The sequence below is a fragment of the Protopterus annectens genome, chromosome 4.part1, assembly GCF_019279795.1.
Source record: "Protopterus annectens isolate FY-2018-M chromosome 4.part1, PAN1.0, whole genome shotgun sequence".
In the NCBI taxonomy this organism is placed as follows: Eukaryota; Metazoa; Chordata; order Ceratodontiformes; family Protopteridae; genus Protopterus; species Protopterus annectens.
Genome location: NC_056734.1, coordinates 136,039,584 through 136,053,262, shown reverse-complemented (window position 1 = coordinate 136,053,262; position 13,679 = coordinate 136,039,584). Strand labels below are relative to the sequence as shown.

The following is a 13,679-nucleotide window of genomic DNA, read 5'->3' as shown; positions in this document are numbered from 1 at the left end:
GTTTTAGGATTAGGAGTTGGGGGGCTGTTGTATGGAAGTGTTTGTTTAGAGATGTTATAATTTCAGTGAAGTGTTTGTTGAAGGATTCAGCAATACTGCTGGAGGGGGGGGGTAGATGGCTGGGGGTATCAACCTTCCCTGGGTGGAGGATAGTGTTAATAGTGGACCAGAATTGCTTAGGGTTGGGGTTGTTAGAGTTTAGGGTGGATGTATAGTAAAGGGATTTGTCTTACTTTATATGCTTTTTTGCTTTATTGTGCAGTTCAAGGAATGATTGCCTATCAGAGTTATTTTTTGTTAGTCGCCAGTGCTCCCAGGCCTTATCTCTGGATTTCATTGGGGATCTGGTGGTCTTTTGTAACCATGGGGCATACCTGGATCTGACTTTGGCATTTCTTACAGGAGCATGGGTGTTTAGGATTGAGAGGAAGGTACTGTTGAAGAAGTGGACAGCCTCATCTAGGTTGAGGAATTTTAGTGGTGACCAGTCAATTTTTTGCAGGGAGGAGATGGAGTTGGGGTTGAATTTGGACTTGTTCCATATCTGCTTGTGGATAATGGGTTTGAGACTGTGTGTGGGGTGCCGAATCAGTGAAGTGGGGGAGTGGCCACTAACACGGTCAGGTAAGCAGCCTGCTAGGTAAGAGTGAGGGGCTTTGTTGACTAGGATCCAGTCAAGTAAGGTATGATTGTTATGGTTTTTGATGATTCGGGTAGGGGACTGGATGAGTTGAGTGAACCCATGGAGATTAAGGTAAATGGTTGGGAGATTGTTATTACAGGACAGCCAGTTGATGTTAAAGTCGCTGAGAATTATGGTTACCTGAGGTAGAGCTAGAGTAGCTCAGCTCAGGAGATGTTCTAGGGGGTATAATATTTTGCCCCGGGGGGGAAATAGCATCCTATGATATTGATTGTTTTGTTTGGGTTTTGTTTGAGATTGGCATAAATGATTTCTTCATTGTTATGGTGAGGGGCAGATGAGTTCAGTACTAAAAACTGTTTTCCTCTAGACAAGTGAGGAAAGTGGAGTGCTGTAGCAATTTGTAGCTTATTTAGTACTTACAGTGAGTTCTGACCAAGTGCTGAGCTCAAAGAAGCAGATTTCAGTGCTAAAACTAAAAAAACTGGCTAGTTCTAAAGGAAAATTTGAAGAGAAGACTTTATGACGCCGGGAATATTTTAACCCTAGCTAAGCGGTGATGCATAAAGTGTATTTTTCTTTGTTTTTTTAATATAACAGTAGCAAATGAGTAAACTGATTTAAACAAATTAACCGATTAACCAATAAAAAGCTAAAAACTGAGCCCCGTTCCAGCAGTCTTTGATCAGACCAGTTCTAACTGCACACTCCTGCCACTAAGGTGCAGGGGAACCTTCTCCAGAAAAAAATGGCCTGGATTAGTGCTCAAGTTATGCAAACAAAGCTAGATTCAGCAGGTCTGAATCTAGTCTTGTGCTACAGCAAACAAGACGTACCAATTTCAGAACGAAACAGTTCAAATAAGCAGGCACAATAAACCTTTAATCAGAAACCTCACAGCTCAGGAGGGCAGAATCTACCCTCTCCACCCACAAGAGTGCAGACCACACCTTAATGTAAAATAACTGGCCTTAAGCCCAAATGCTTAAACCAGAACTAACACACTTTTAGAAAAACAGACACTAAGCCTTCAATCAGCAACTCCCAAATTAGAAGGATGTAAGATACCTGTTCGGCCACAACAGTGAAGACCACAAACCTTCTTAATGTAAAACAACTGGCCTGAAGCCCATGTGTTTAAACCAAAGGCTTAGAATAACCATTACAATTTAATCAGGCTACTAACAAGCTGTAATAAATGCAGCAGAATAAATGCAATTACGTACTTTTAAGAACAGGAGGCAAAAAGCAAAATAAAGTAGGAAGAAACACAAACAGTAAAAGCAGACGAATAAAGTGCAATTTTTTTTATATGACAATAGAAAACGAGCAAACTGATTTAAACAAATGACCCAATTAGCCAGTAAAAAAGCTCAAAACTGAGCAGTGTTCCAGCAGTCTTCAATCGGACAACTTCTAACTGCATACTCCTCCCACTAGGGTGCAGGGGAACCTTCTCCAAAAAAGATGGCCTGGATTAGTGCTCAAGTTATACAAACAAAGCTAGATTCAGGCCTGAATATAGTCTATGCTACAGCAAACAAGGCACACCAATTTCAGAAAGAAACAGTTCAAATAAGCCTTTAACCAGAAATTCCAAGCTCAGAAGGGCAGAATCTAGACTCTCCTCCCACAACAGTGCACACCAGAAACCTTCTTAATGTTAAACAAATGGTCTGATGCCAAAGTGCTTAAACCAACACGTTTAGAATAACAGTTACAATTTATCTTAGTAACCCTTGCATTTGGTGTCATAAGGATGGAGACTGACACAGGCAAAGTTTTCAGGAACCTGAAAGTTCTGAGCAGACTTGAAAAAGCGCACTCTGAAGAGCAGGACTATTTTTTTTTTTTTGGGGGGGGGGGCATGCTGCAAAAACATGCTATCCAACATAGCTCCTAGGAAAGTCTTCTAATGCAAAGGAGATGCAGTTGACCCCAAAAGACTCAGACATGTCTAGAATAAAAAAAACAAACAAATGATACCGAGAGCCCTCTGCAACTCTTCTATGCAGCACACCTGTATCAGTCACCCAGGTAAGGACGTACGTTAATACTTAGGTGTGCAAGGATTGGAGCTAAGCACTTAAAAACTCTGGGAGCAAAAGGAGGGCAAAATATCAGGGAAATGAACTGAACATTAAAAGCTTCCTACTGTGAACCTGAGATACCTGGCTGTAAGCTTTGTGACAAGGGATTGATCCTTCATATACATGATGGTATCCCGTAAAAGTAAAAAACGGAGCTACTGCAAGATGAACACCCAGAAGTTTAGGGCTACATATCTGTTCAGGCTGGAGAGAGCTTAGATGGGTCTCATACCTCTCAACTGCACAGATTTTCATAGATGTCCAGATTTTTGGTGTGTTCCTCCTAAAATGTGTACTTTTCTGGAAAATAGCTGAGGATTGAAGTAATTAAATAATGACAAACATTTGAGTTTAAGACTCCAAATCCTTCAGAAAATTCATGCTAATGCAAAACCTATTATTCTGTTAACTTTCTAAGTTTGCAAGAGCAATATTTAAAATCTGTCCCTATCTGTCCCCCATCATTTTAGGCTTTGTCCAGATTTTTTGCTCTTAAGAGGTTGAGCGGTATGATGGGTCCTCCATTGTTTTTCCTGTGGTTGCACCAAGAACCTCTGATGATGGAGCAACTCCTGCAAAACGACTTGTATAAAAACCGTTGAATGTGCATCTGACTTTAGAAGGGAATAAAGAACTGTAACGGAGGATTATAATCTCCCATACTCAACTATATGAGATCAAAAGGAAAAGGAGCAAGTTTTGCACACTGACCAGCAGCTTTGCTTCAACTCTCCTAGTGTGAAAAAAGAAAGAAAAGACAAGAGCAAAGAGCACTGTCCCCTTTAGCAACTTCAGATACCTGATATTAAAATACACTAACTGAATGCCAGCAAAGAAGAAACTAAAGAGCCTGAAATAAAATGACTTATAAAAGGTGAAGAGAAAACACTAACCATGAAAAATCATGTAGGTTTTTAGCAATAAGCCATTCAAAAGCTCCAGCTTTGGTGCAAGACATGGCTCCCAGTAATCTAGAGGAAAAAGTCAAATGTGCTCAGAGCTGATTAAAATAAATGAAACATTGAAGGGGTTTATCAACTCAAATAACAAAAGGCTGGAAAATGGAGGAAGCCTTACCCTTATATTTAGATTAGCTGAAAAACTGCAAAAATTCAGAGGGTGGAATGAAGAAAAGTCTGAGTATGAAACTGCTCAAGAAGAGATTTAAAAAAAAAATGGTATGATATTCTGCTCTACCAAAGAAACTAGAAGGAGCAGATTGTATGAATTTCATGGAGGCACAAATAAGCAACTGGACTGGTTTTCCACAGCAGGATCTGTTAAGAGCACACCATGTGTATGCTCCAGTCCTTGCTATGAGAAAACAGCCAAGACCTGTATTAGTAAAGATGCAAACCTACCTGCAGAAAGAGTTGATCCTGACAAAACTGTAGTAAAAGGACAAAGTATTAAAAGTGTGTTTGTGGAAAAAGATTAGTTACTATACACCAGGCAGAAGTGAAAAATAAATACCAGCAAAATGATTGATTTCAACAATTGGCTAAATTTCTGGTGTCATTCTAAGGGGATCCAATATCTGTCTGCCTGGGATGACATCACTGACAGACCTCGATGCTTTGTCAGAGATGGCCTGCATCTGTCACCCCTGGTCTTCCGGATACTGGCAAAGGCTTTTGCCACCCCTATAGTCTCTTTTTTAGGCAGTGTTTCCAAAGACCAAATTACCACCACAACAGCTACAAAAAAATGCAGTCGGAGGGTCATGCTGCTCAACGTTAGAAGTCTACATCTCAAAATGCACTCACTCGAAGCACTCCTTAAAATGGAGAACATCAACATTTGTGCTGTAACAGAGACTTGGTTCAAGGCAACAGAAAGCACCCCCGCACTGCAACTCATTCCACACCTTTCAGCCACAGGATTTGGACCAAAGCTCCAAAGGCGGTGGTGTTTCCATATTCACAAAGGGTGCACGTACACCACACTGGTAGCCCAACATAACATATCCAGAGATACCTCAGGTGCAGTAAACATTGGTTAAGATGGCAATTCTGGTTGTAGCCTGCTATAGGTCCCCAACCATGTCCCTAGATTTGCACTCCACATTCCTAAGCACCCTGGAGAATATTAGGGTCCAACCTAACATTCTCATACACTGGGTGACTTCAACTACCCCTCCATTAACTGGGAAAGCTATTGATGTACCAATGCACTTGCCCAATGTTTCCTGGAATTCATTAATTTGAATGCCCTGGACCAGCTCATTCTTGCCCTCAACTAGAGGTAGCAACATCCTTGACCTGGTCATTACTAACATGGATGATCGTTGCTCTACACCAATAGTCTACTCCTCCCTGGTTAGAGCCGACCACAAACGAATCACCTTGGAAATCCACATCCCTCCCAAACCTCCCAGAAAAGGTAACCACCATAAAAAACTTCTCCAAAGCTAACTTAAGGCTCCTGAAAATAGAGGTGGCTAACTGCATGGCACCCATGCAAATGGAGAATAGTTGCATGATCACTGAATCATACACCAGTGCATTGTACGAACACGTACACAAATGTGTGGATCTCACCATACCCAACAGAACCAAGATGATCACCTCCAAAAAAAGGAAGCCAATCTGGTGGTCCCCTGCCATAAACAAACTCTACAAAAGTAGGGGGAAACTGATGCGGAATAAGGTTAAGTCCCAAGACTGGAAAAACTCCCTTATCAGTCTCAACAAAAAGTTGAGATCCCTCATCAAATCCTCTAAAGCTAGCGATGAAAACAGAATTACAGCAGATGGTAAAGACAACCACAAGGCCTTCTATAGTTATGCAAAGAATCTCCACAGCAATACCCAGATTTGCTCTGAGCTACTGGAGAATGGTACCACCTATACAGAGTCAACAGATATTGCCAATACACTGGCCAACAGATCAAGTCACAACTTTACCCCTCCCCCCAAAAGGACTAATCACAATACCAGTAGATTGCGAGGGACACAGTATTACTGATGCACAGGTTAAAACAGCCCTGTCCAAGGCCAAGAATACAGCTCCTTTGGGACCTGACAATATCTCTGGCCATGTTCTACATGAACTAAAGAGTGAACTGGCACCTCACCTGTGTGCCTTGTTCAATCACAACCTCAGCTCAGGCTTTGTCCCTACCAAATGGTGCACTGCTAGAGTCATCCCTCTCCACAAAGGAGGAGTGACTACAATCCCTGGGAACTATCACCCCATTAGCCTGACGAGTCTGAAATGAAAAGCTATGGAATGCATCATCATGGAACTAATAAGCAAGGATAAAGGGAATCTGTAAACTTTGCATCACACACAGTTTGGTTTTGTGAAGAGTAGATCATGCCTGCTCAACCTGGTTGACTTCTTTGAGTCAGTCACCAGAGCTGTGGATGAAGGCAAGGTGGTTCATACAGCCTACCTTGATCTGGTCAACGCCTTTGATACAATTTCCCCACTCAGGAATAATGAAAAATGTACTAAGCCAGGCATCAACCCATAAATAACTAGGTGGGTTGGAAATTGACTCACACATAGAACCCAGAGTGTGAAAGTACCAGACTCCAAGTCAGACTGCCGACTAGTCACAAGTGGAGTCCCACAGGGTTCAGTCCTGGGTCCTTTAATGTTTGGTATCTACTTCTCTGAAGTCTAGGCCAACACGAAGGGACTCTGGCTGACAAAGTTCACAGACGATTGCAAGTTGGGATCTATTATTACCTCCCCAAGTGATGTTGACATCCTACAGAAAGGCCTCACTGAGACCAACGACTGGTGTCAGAACCATAGCCTTAAGCTCAATGCCAAAAAATGTGTTGCCATCCCCTTTGGGAAAAGCCCAGTTCCCATGAATTACCACATCGATGGTAGTCCACTGAACACAGGTTGACAGCAACCTCTCTTTTGAGCACCATATTGCCACTGTGGTCGGAAACTCCTATGTGGCACATCTCATTACGAAGGGTTTTGCATCCAGGAAGAAAGAATTCATTGGCTTCCCTCATCAAGCCAATCATCTAGTACAATGCTTCATTTGGCATGTACCTCACTAGACATCTGCAACAACTGGAAAGGCCGCAAAAGTACCTCACAGAGGATCCTACGCCTTAAACACTTGTCCTATATGAACAGACTCAAAAAACTCCAACTATTTTCTGTCTCATATTGCCTACTTACAGGTGAGCTCTGCTCGACTTACAAAGCCATGTCTGACTTAGCTCTGTTAGAAATGCTACATCTAAAGAAATCCCAATCCCCTCTGCACCACACACTCCAGAGACCTCAACCTCATTACCACAATCAACAGAAAGTACAGTTGTGTACACTTACCATAAATGTAGATGTTCGAGTGTTTTCACTGTTGCAGTCATAACACTTGGGTTATCTGCCTGCAGGTAGCCCTCAGTCGGCCCAAATACCAGAGTCTTGGAATTTCTGCATCGGATGCTGTCACCTCTTCCATGATGTCAGGAGGTCAGGGGTATAAAACATGCAGCCAATGCCATTACATTGGTTTTTCTTGCCCCAGATGTCAGAAGCCCCCAAAATAGGAAGCAATTACATGGTGTGGAACACCTTCAGTAAAAAGTAAATACCATTGCCATAACATATGGCCAAAAAGAGGATAGGTAGAAAGTATAGAAAAGTCAGGAGGCTGGAGGGAGGGTAACCAGGACTGCAACAGTGAATACACTAACATCTACATTTATGGTAAGTGTACACAACTGTACTATGTTCTTCGTGTTTCACTGTTACAGTCATCACACCTGGGTTGATTCCCAAAGCTGAGGAAGGGTGGAGAAAGTCAAGAAGTATTAGGGCTGGCTACCTGGCCTTGCAAGACTGCTGTAGCAAATCCAGCTCTGGATTTAGAAAAGATAGGCACATTGGTAATGCTTCATGAAGGTGTGTACAGAACTCCAAGTTGCAGCTTCCAGGATGCCCCTGGTAGGGACTCCCCTGAGAAATGCTGTAGAGGTTGAGGTAGCCCTAGTGGAATAGGTTCTGATCCCTGTGGGGTAGGTTTTCCATGGTGTTTGTAGCAGAAATGGATGCAGTGTGCCATCCATTTGGAGATGGTTTGCTATGAAATGGCCTTGCCCTCTGCCCCTGTAGCAAAGTTGACCAGCAGCTGGTCAGATTTTCTGAAAGGTTTAGTCCTGTCAAGGTAGAACCTGAGCTGCCTGTGCACATCCAAGGAGTGCAGGATCCCTTTCCCTTTATTCTGTGGATGAGGGAAAAAGGTTGATAAATGGATGGATTGGTTTAAAGCCACACTGGATACTACCTTGGGCATAAATGATAGGTCAGCCCTGAGAGAAACCCTGTCCACATGGAAGATAATGAAGGGTTCCACAGCCATAAGGGCCTGCAACTCAGACACTCTTCTTGCTGAAGTGATGGCTAGAAGTAAGGCTGTTTTCCAAGAGAGGAATTTTAACTCTGCTGTAGCAGCAGGCTCAAAGGGGGGAAGCGTGAGCTTCTCTAGTGCAAAGTTAAGGTCCCAGGCTGGAGTAGGAGCTCTCCTCAGGGGTCTTAGATTGTTAGCGCCTCTCAAGAACTGTTTGACCAGAGGGTGAGAGAAGAGGTGTGGCTCAGTATTGTAATGAGCCAAGATGGCAGAGGCATGACTCAACTGAAGAGAGGGATAGGCCTTTGTGGAGCAGTTCTGCTAAGTAATCTAGGATTTGAGATAAGGTGGGCATGGTTGTGTCGTTTCCCCGAGACTGGCTCCAAGAACAGGATCTTTTCCACTTTTCTGAATAAAATTTCTTAGTACTAGGCCACCTGGCCTCAAGGATGACATCCAGCACCTGTCTGCGGAGGGCTGCTGGTGATGTATTCACGGAATGAGCCAGGCTGCTAGGTTCAGGGTTTGCAGCTGAGGGTGCAAAATCTGGCCCTCCTACTGGGACAGCAGAGAGGGGGGGTCTGATGCAAGTGCCAGGGTGGCACTGCTGTCAGACTGTGTAAAAGTGGGTACCAGTGCTGGCATGGCCAGTCTGGTGCAATCAGGATTGTCCTTGGCCTGTCCTATTTGATCTTGAGTAGTACTTTCAAGAGGAGAGGCAGAGGGGGAAAGGCATAGATTAAGAGTTTTTCCCATGTAAAGGATAGGGCATCCACTTTCCATGTTTGGCTGTGGGGAGTTGTGTCTTTCGGCTTTTCCCAGTTAGGGGTCGCCACAGCAGAACTCCAGTCCACTAATGATTGGCAGTTGATTTTTACATGCTGAGTTGCCAGCCCTAACGCACAACCTTCAACGAAGGTACGCCCATTCACGCATGTCTCCATGCAGAAGACGCTCTAGCTGAGAGTCGAACCATACAGCGTCTTACTGTGAAACGACAGCAGCACCACCACCGTGGAGTATTGGTGCAAAATGTGCTCAATTGATGGTTCTGGGGGGGGGGGGGCAAAGAGGTCCACCTCTGGTGTCTCCCACCTGTGGATTAGAAGCTTGAATGAGTTGGGTTCCAGTTTCCACTAGTGTGGGTCCATTAGATTTCTGCTCAAGTCATCTGCCGGTGAATTTTGTTTGCCTGGCAGGAATTGAGCTTGCAGGTGCACTTGATTGCTCAAGGCTGTGTTCCACAGAACAAAACAAAAAGGAGCCAGCATACAGTGAGAACCTGAAAAACTTTAATGGTTAAATAACCATAAAAACAACAAAAAATAACACCATAGACCGGTTTCGGCCGGATTAATACACAGCCTTCATCAGTGTGAGACAAAAAAGAATAATTATTGAGACTTAAATAAACCCATCTACAATCTGATTGGTTGTGTCAAAATTGTTCATTAAGACCAGGTGGGAACAATCCACCCAGTTTCACAATCCATTTTTTTCTCTTTAGTGTTTAAAATGGAGTCCCACCCTGTCTTGTTACATCTGTTACCTTTGATTATGTCAATGATCATAAGAGAACTTGGCAGAATGGTGAACCATATGATGTTCGTATAATGCATTGTTAGCCCTTTTGTTTTTAATACTGCTAATGTGCTCTGATATTCTGATTCTCATTGGTCTAGATGTTTGACCAACATAAAATGAACCGCATTGACATGTAGCCAGATAAATAACCCAATCACTACTGCAATTTGCAAAAAACTTGAGATCGTACACTAATGAGCAATTTCTGCTAGAAAATTGTTTGGATTTAGTTATCCTGTCACAGTTGGTACAGTGGCCACAAGGGTAACAACCTATTAATGGTTCCCCTGTCAAAGCAGTCTGCAAAACTTGTGGTTGCTGAACCGTGGGATCATGTTTGAAATGGTTGAAACAAGAACCAAGGTTTTTCCCTTTCCGAAATGAAAACAAACATTTGTCAGGTATAACACTTTCGACTTCATGGTCATATTGTAATATGTTCCAATGCCTGTTCACACTTTGTATTAACTGGTCAGAATTCCTGGCATAAGTAGTAATGAACCCAAGTGGAGCAGAATTTGTGTTTGAATGTGACTTATAGTTTAATAAATTCTGCCTGTCTAAGGAATTAACCAGATTACTTGCACTTGAAACATAACCCATGCCATAACCTCTCTATCTGAACCTATCAGTAAGATCCTTACGTTGTTGTTGAAATGAGGAGTCTTGAGAACAGATGCGTTTCATCCAGATAAATTCTCTCTATAAAGTAAAACACTTTCTCACTCCTCATGCTAAAATTACAATTGTCAGCACACACCTACTATCAACTCTTTTCTATGCCTCCCCCCTCTTTACAAACCTAAACAAGACAACCCTTAACAAACTTGCTTCTTGTTACAATCACATAGCTAGATTTGCCACAAATTCCACCTTTAGAACGCACCCCTGCACTAACTTGAAGCAACTAGGGTGGTTAGAGTTTTCCAGCCAACTCCATTTCAACCAACTCAAAACGGCTCACCAGATACTGCATCACCCAGAGAAAACACCAGCTCTGAAAAACATCATTCATCCCTATATTAACCTGCAATCTTTACGCTCCTCCAATAAGATCTTAGCTCAAACTACCAAAGCCAATAATTCTGCTGGGGATTCTCTATTCTCAAACTTTGTAGGTAAAATGTGGAACTCCCTACCGACCATGCTCACCTCGGAACCCTCACTCCTACAATTCAAAAAAAAGCTTAAACCCCATCTCAATAATCTCTGGCAATGTCCCTGTTCCAAACCTGATTAACCACTATCATTTACCCTTCTCTTACCTCACTATCCTTAACCACTTTTTAACAAGGCGCCTCGCCTTTGTAACTGACCTATGATTTTTTTTATATGCTGCTGTTGTTTTTTTTCCCCCAAGATGTGATGTATCTTTATATTGTATTTAGAACTCAACTATCTTCCTTTTTTTTTGCATTAACAATGTTCATATGTCTGTTATGTACTTGGAGCTTTTCTCCCCGGGCCTCCGCTGAAAATGGACATGTATCCAGTCGGACTCTCCCGGTTAACAAATGTAAAATAAAATAAATAAATAAAATAAATAAATAAATTGTGATTTGGGAATATTGTGTGCAACATGTGGGGGATGGAAACTCGAAGCATGAAGGATGGTGTTGTATTCAGGATGCTTCCTGTATACTTATGTGCTTAAAGTATGATCAGATAGTCTGGTAATGGAAACATCTAAAAAAGTAATGGTATTCTTGTCATAATGAACAGTGAATTCTAGGCCCCAAATGTTGTTGTTGAGGTAAGATATAAAGTCATATAAACCAATGGTGTCACCTTTCCATACCAACCAACAATCATCTAAGTAACGTCTCCAGATGTCAATGTATTCCAGGAAAGAGTTGTTAAGGGGATCATATATGATACTTTTTTCTACATAAGCTGTAAAAAGGTCCGCATAGATAGGGGCAAATGAGGCCCCCATTGCGGTGCCCTTGGTTTGCCAATAGCATTTGTTTTGATAAAAGAAGACGTTACTTGTAAGAACAAATTTAGCTAGTTCCACCAAAAATGAATTGAAAGAAGGTTGATATAAACCAGCTTTGTCTAACCAATAGGCCAGAGCTTCCAAACCAGCTTGATGAGGGATGTTCGTGTATAATGCACAAACATCAAGAGTGCACATCAACCAATCTTCTTCCAACTGACTGTCAGAGATAATCTGTAGAAAGTTGGTGGTGTCATGTAATCTAGAACGTATTGAGCCAAGTAATGGCTTGAGATGTTTGGTGAGAAATAATGAAAGTGGTTCAGTAATGTAACCTCTTCCAGAAACAATGGGTCTGCCAGGGGGCTTGGAGGGATCCTTGTGAACTTTGGGTAGGAAATAAATGTATTAAGTAGCAGGGTCATGTACCAGACGTTGTTGCACAGACTCATTGGTAATGATAAATTCATCCCTAGCCCAAAATAAAACTTCTTCAATTTGTTTCTGAAATCTGAAAGTGGGGTTAATGGTCATGAAGGAGTAATATCTCTCATCCGATAATTGTCTGTTGGCTTCATGATCATAATCACACCAACTGAGAATAACAGCCCCGCCCTTATCCGCAGTAATGATAACAATGTTTTTGTTATTTTGAAGTTCCAAAATAGCTTCCTTTTCAGCCAAAGAAATATTATTAGGTTTCAAACGTACATCAGATCCTGAAAAATGAAGATCTTTGAGAATGCTATTTTGGAACTGATGTACCAATGGATGCATAGGTGGATTAAATGAAGATTTGTGATATACAAATCTATCTGCATTGTAGTTACCAGAATCACCAAAATACAATTTGAGATTTAAATTTCTGCAAAATGATACCACATCTTGAGCTAATATTTCCTCAGAAATCATAAAACCAGATACAAGAGAGACCTTTATTCAAGACGGACAATTGAGTGGGTGTTAAAACAAAGTCTGACAAATTTTAAACATTGTTGTTGACATTTATTTCTGCATGACCATTTTCAACAGACCTTGTATGTTGTTTATGCTTTCTATGTTTCCTGCCCCCCCCGTTTGTATCTGGACCTAAAGGGATTTGGCCCGGTGTCCTTTTGGGAGTCGGTAATCCTGAAACTGACTGTTAGTTCATTGTCAGTCCCAGAAGAAATATCCTCAGTGGAAGACCCTGATATTGCACCAGGTTTTTTGAGGATGGAACGGGGCCTTTTTTCTCTTAGGGGTAGAACTAGGTGTAAATCTAACTTGTTTGATGTTGTTAGCAAAAGGATTAGCACTCTGATAGTCACTCTGATCCCTCTGAAATTTTTTGATTTTCCTTGTATGCAATTGTTCCTCTAGATTATTCAGATCAGTGGCAATTTTATTCAATTGTTTGGTGAAAAAAGTTTCACCCTCAAAACATTTCACATCATCCGCCAGCTTGGTAACAATTTCAATTTCTGAATCAATAACTCTGTCATGAAACTTAGATAAGGCATCCACAAAGGACATGGTTGCCTGCTGTTGTATTGTAGACCACTGTTCTGTCAATTCCTGATCAGCAGTCCCAACATGGGGTTGGATACGTATTCTAAGACCTCTGGGGGTGATCCCTTTTGCCATATAGGCCTTGAACAATTTAGAGTGCCAAATGTTTGATCTGAGTATTCTCAGATGTTTGTGTAACTGTTCAAAAGCTAGTGCACAATTAGCTTCAGAGTCCGGTTGGACTAAACTGCTGGGGTTATCCATTGAGACCGAACCTAGGCCAAATGCCCTTAGGTCCTCCCCATCAGCAGATAATTTTGTTACTAAACTTGAAATGTCCATATTGGAAAAAAGAAGAACGCTGGCAATGATAGTATGAAACTACGCCAGCAAATAGAAATAATGTGAAAGGGACAATGACAGCCTCAGCAAGAAACAGACTTATATAGGTGATTGTATAAATATGAGCTGTGTCCCTGTGTCAATACCTAGAAGGTCGTTGCACCAGCAAGTAGGAATAAAATTTTGGTATGGCCAAGGTCAAAATGGAAAAAAAATATAATGCTAGAAAGGAAAATGACTTGTAACTGGTCAATACAACAGCAA

The 13,679-nt window shown here is 41.8% G+C and overlaps 1 long non-coding RNA gene across 2 annotated transcripts in view; it reads right to left on the bottom strand.

The window, feature by feature from the left end:
* Positions 1-13,679, bottom strand: part of LOC122800778 — a 1,511,100-nt gene that overhangs the window by 946,493 nt on the left and 550,928 nt on the right. The window lies entirely within an intron of this gene.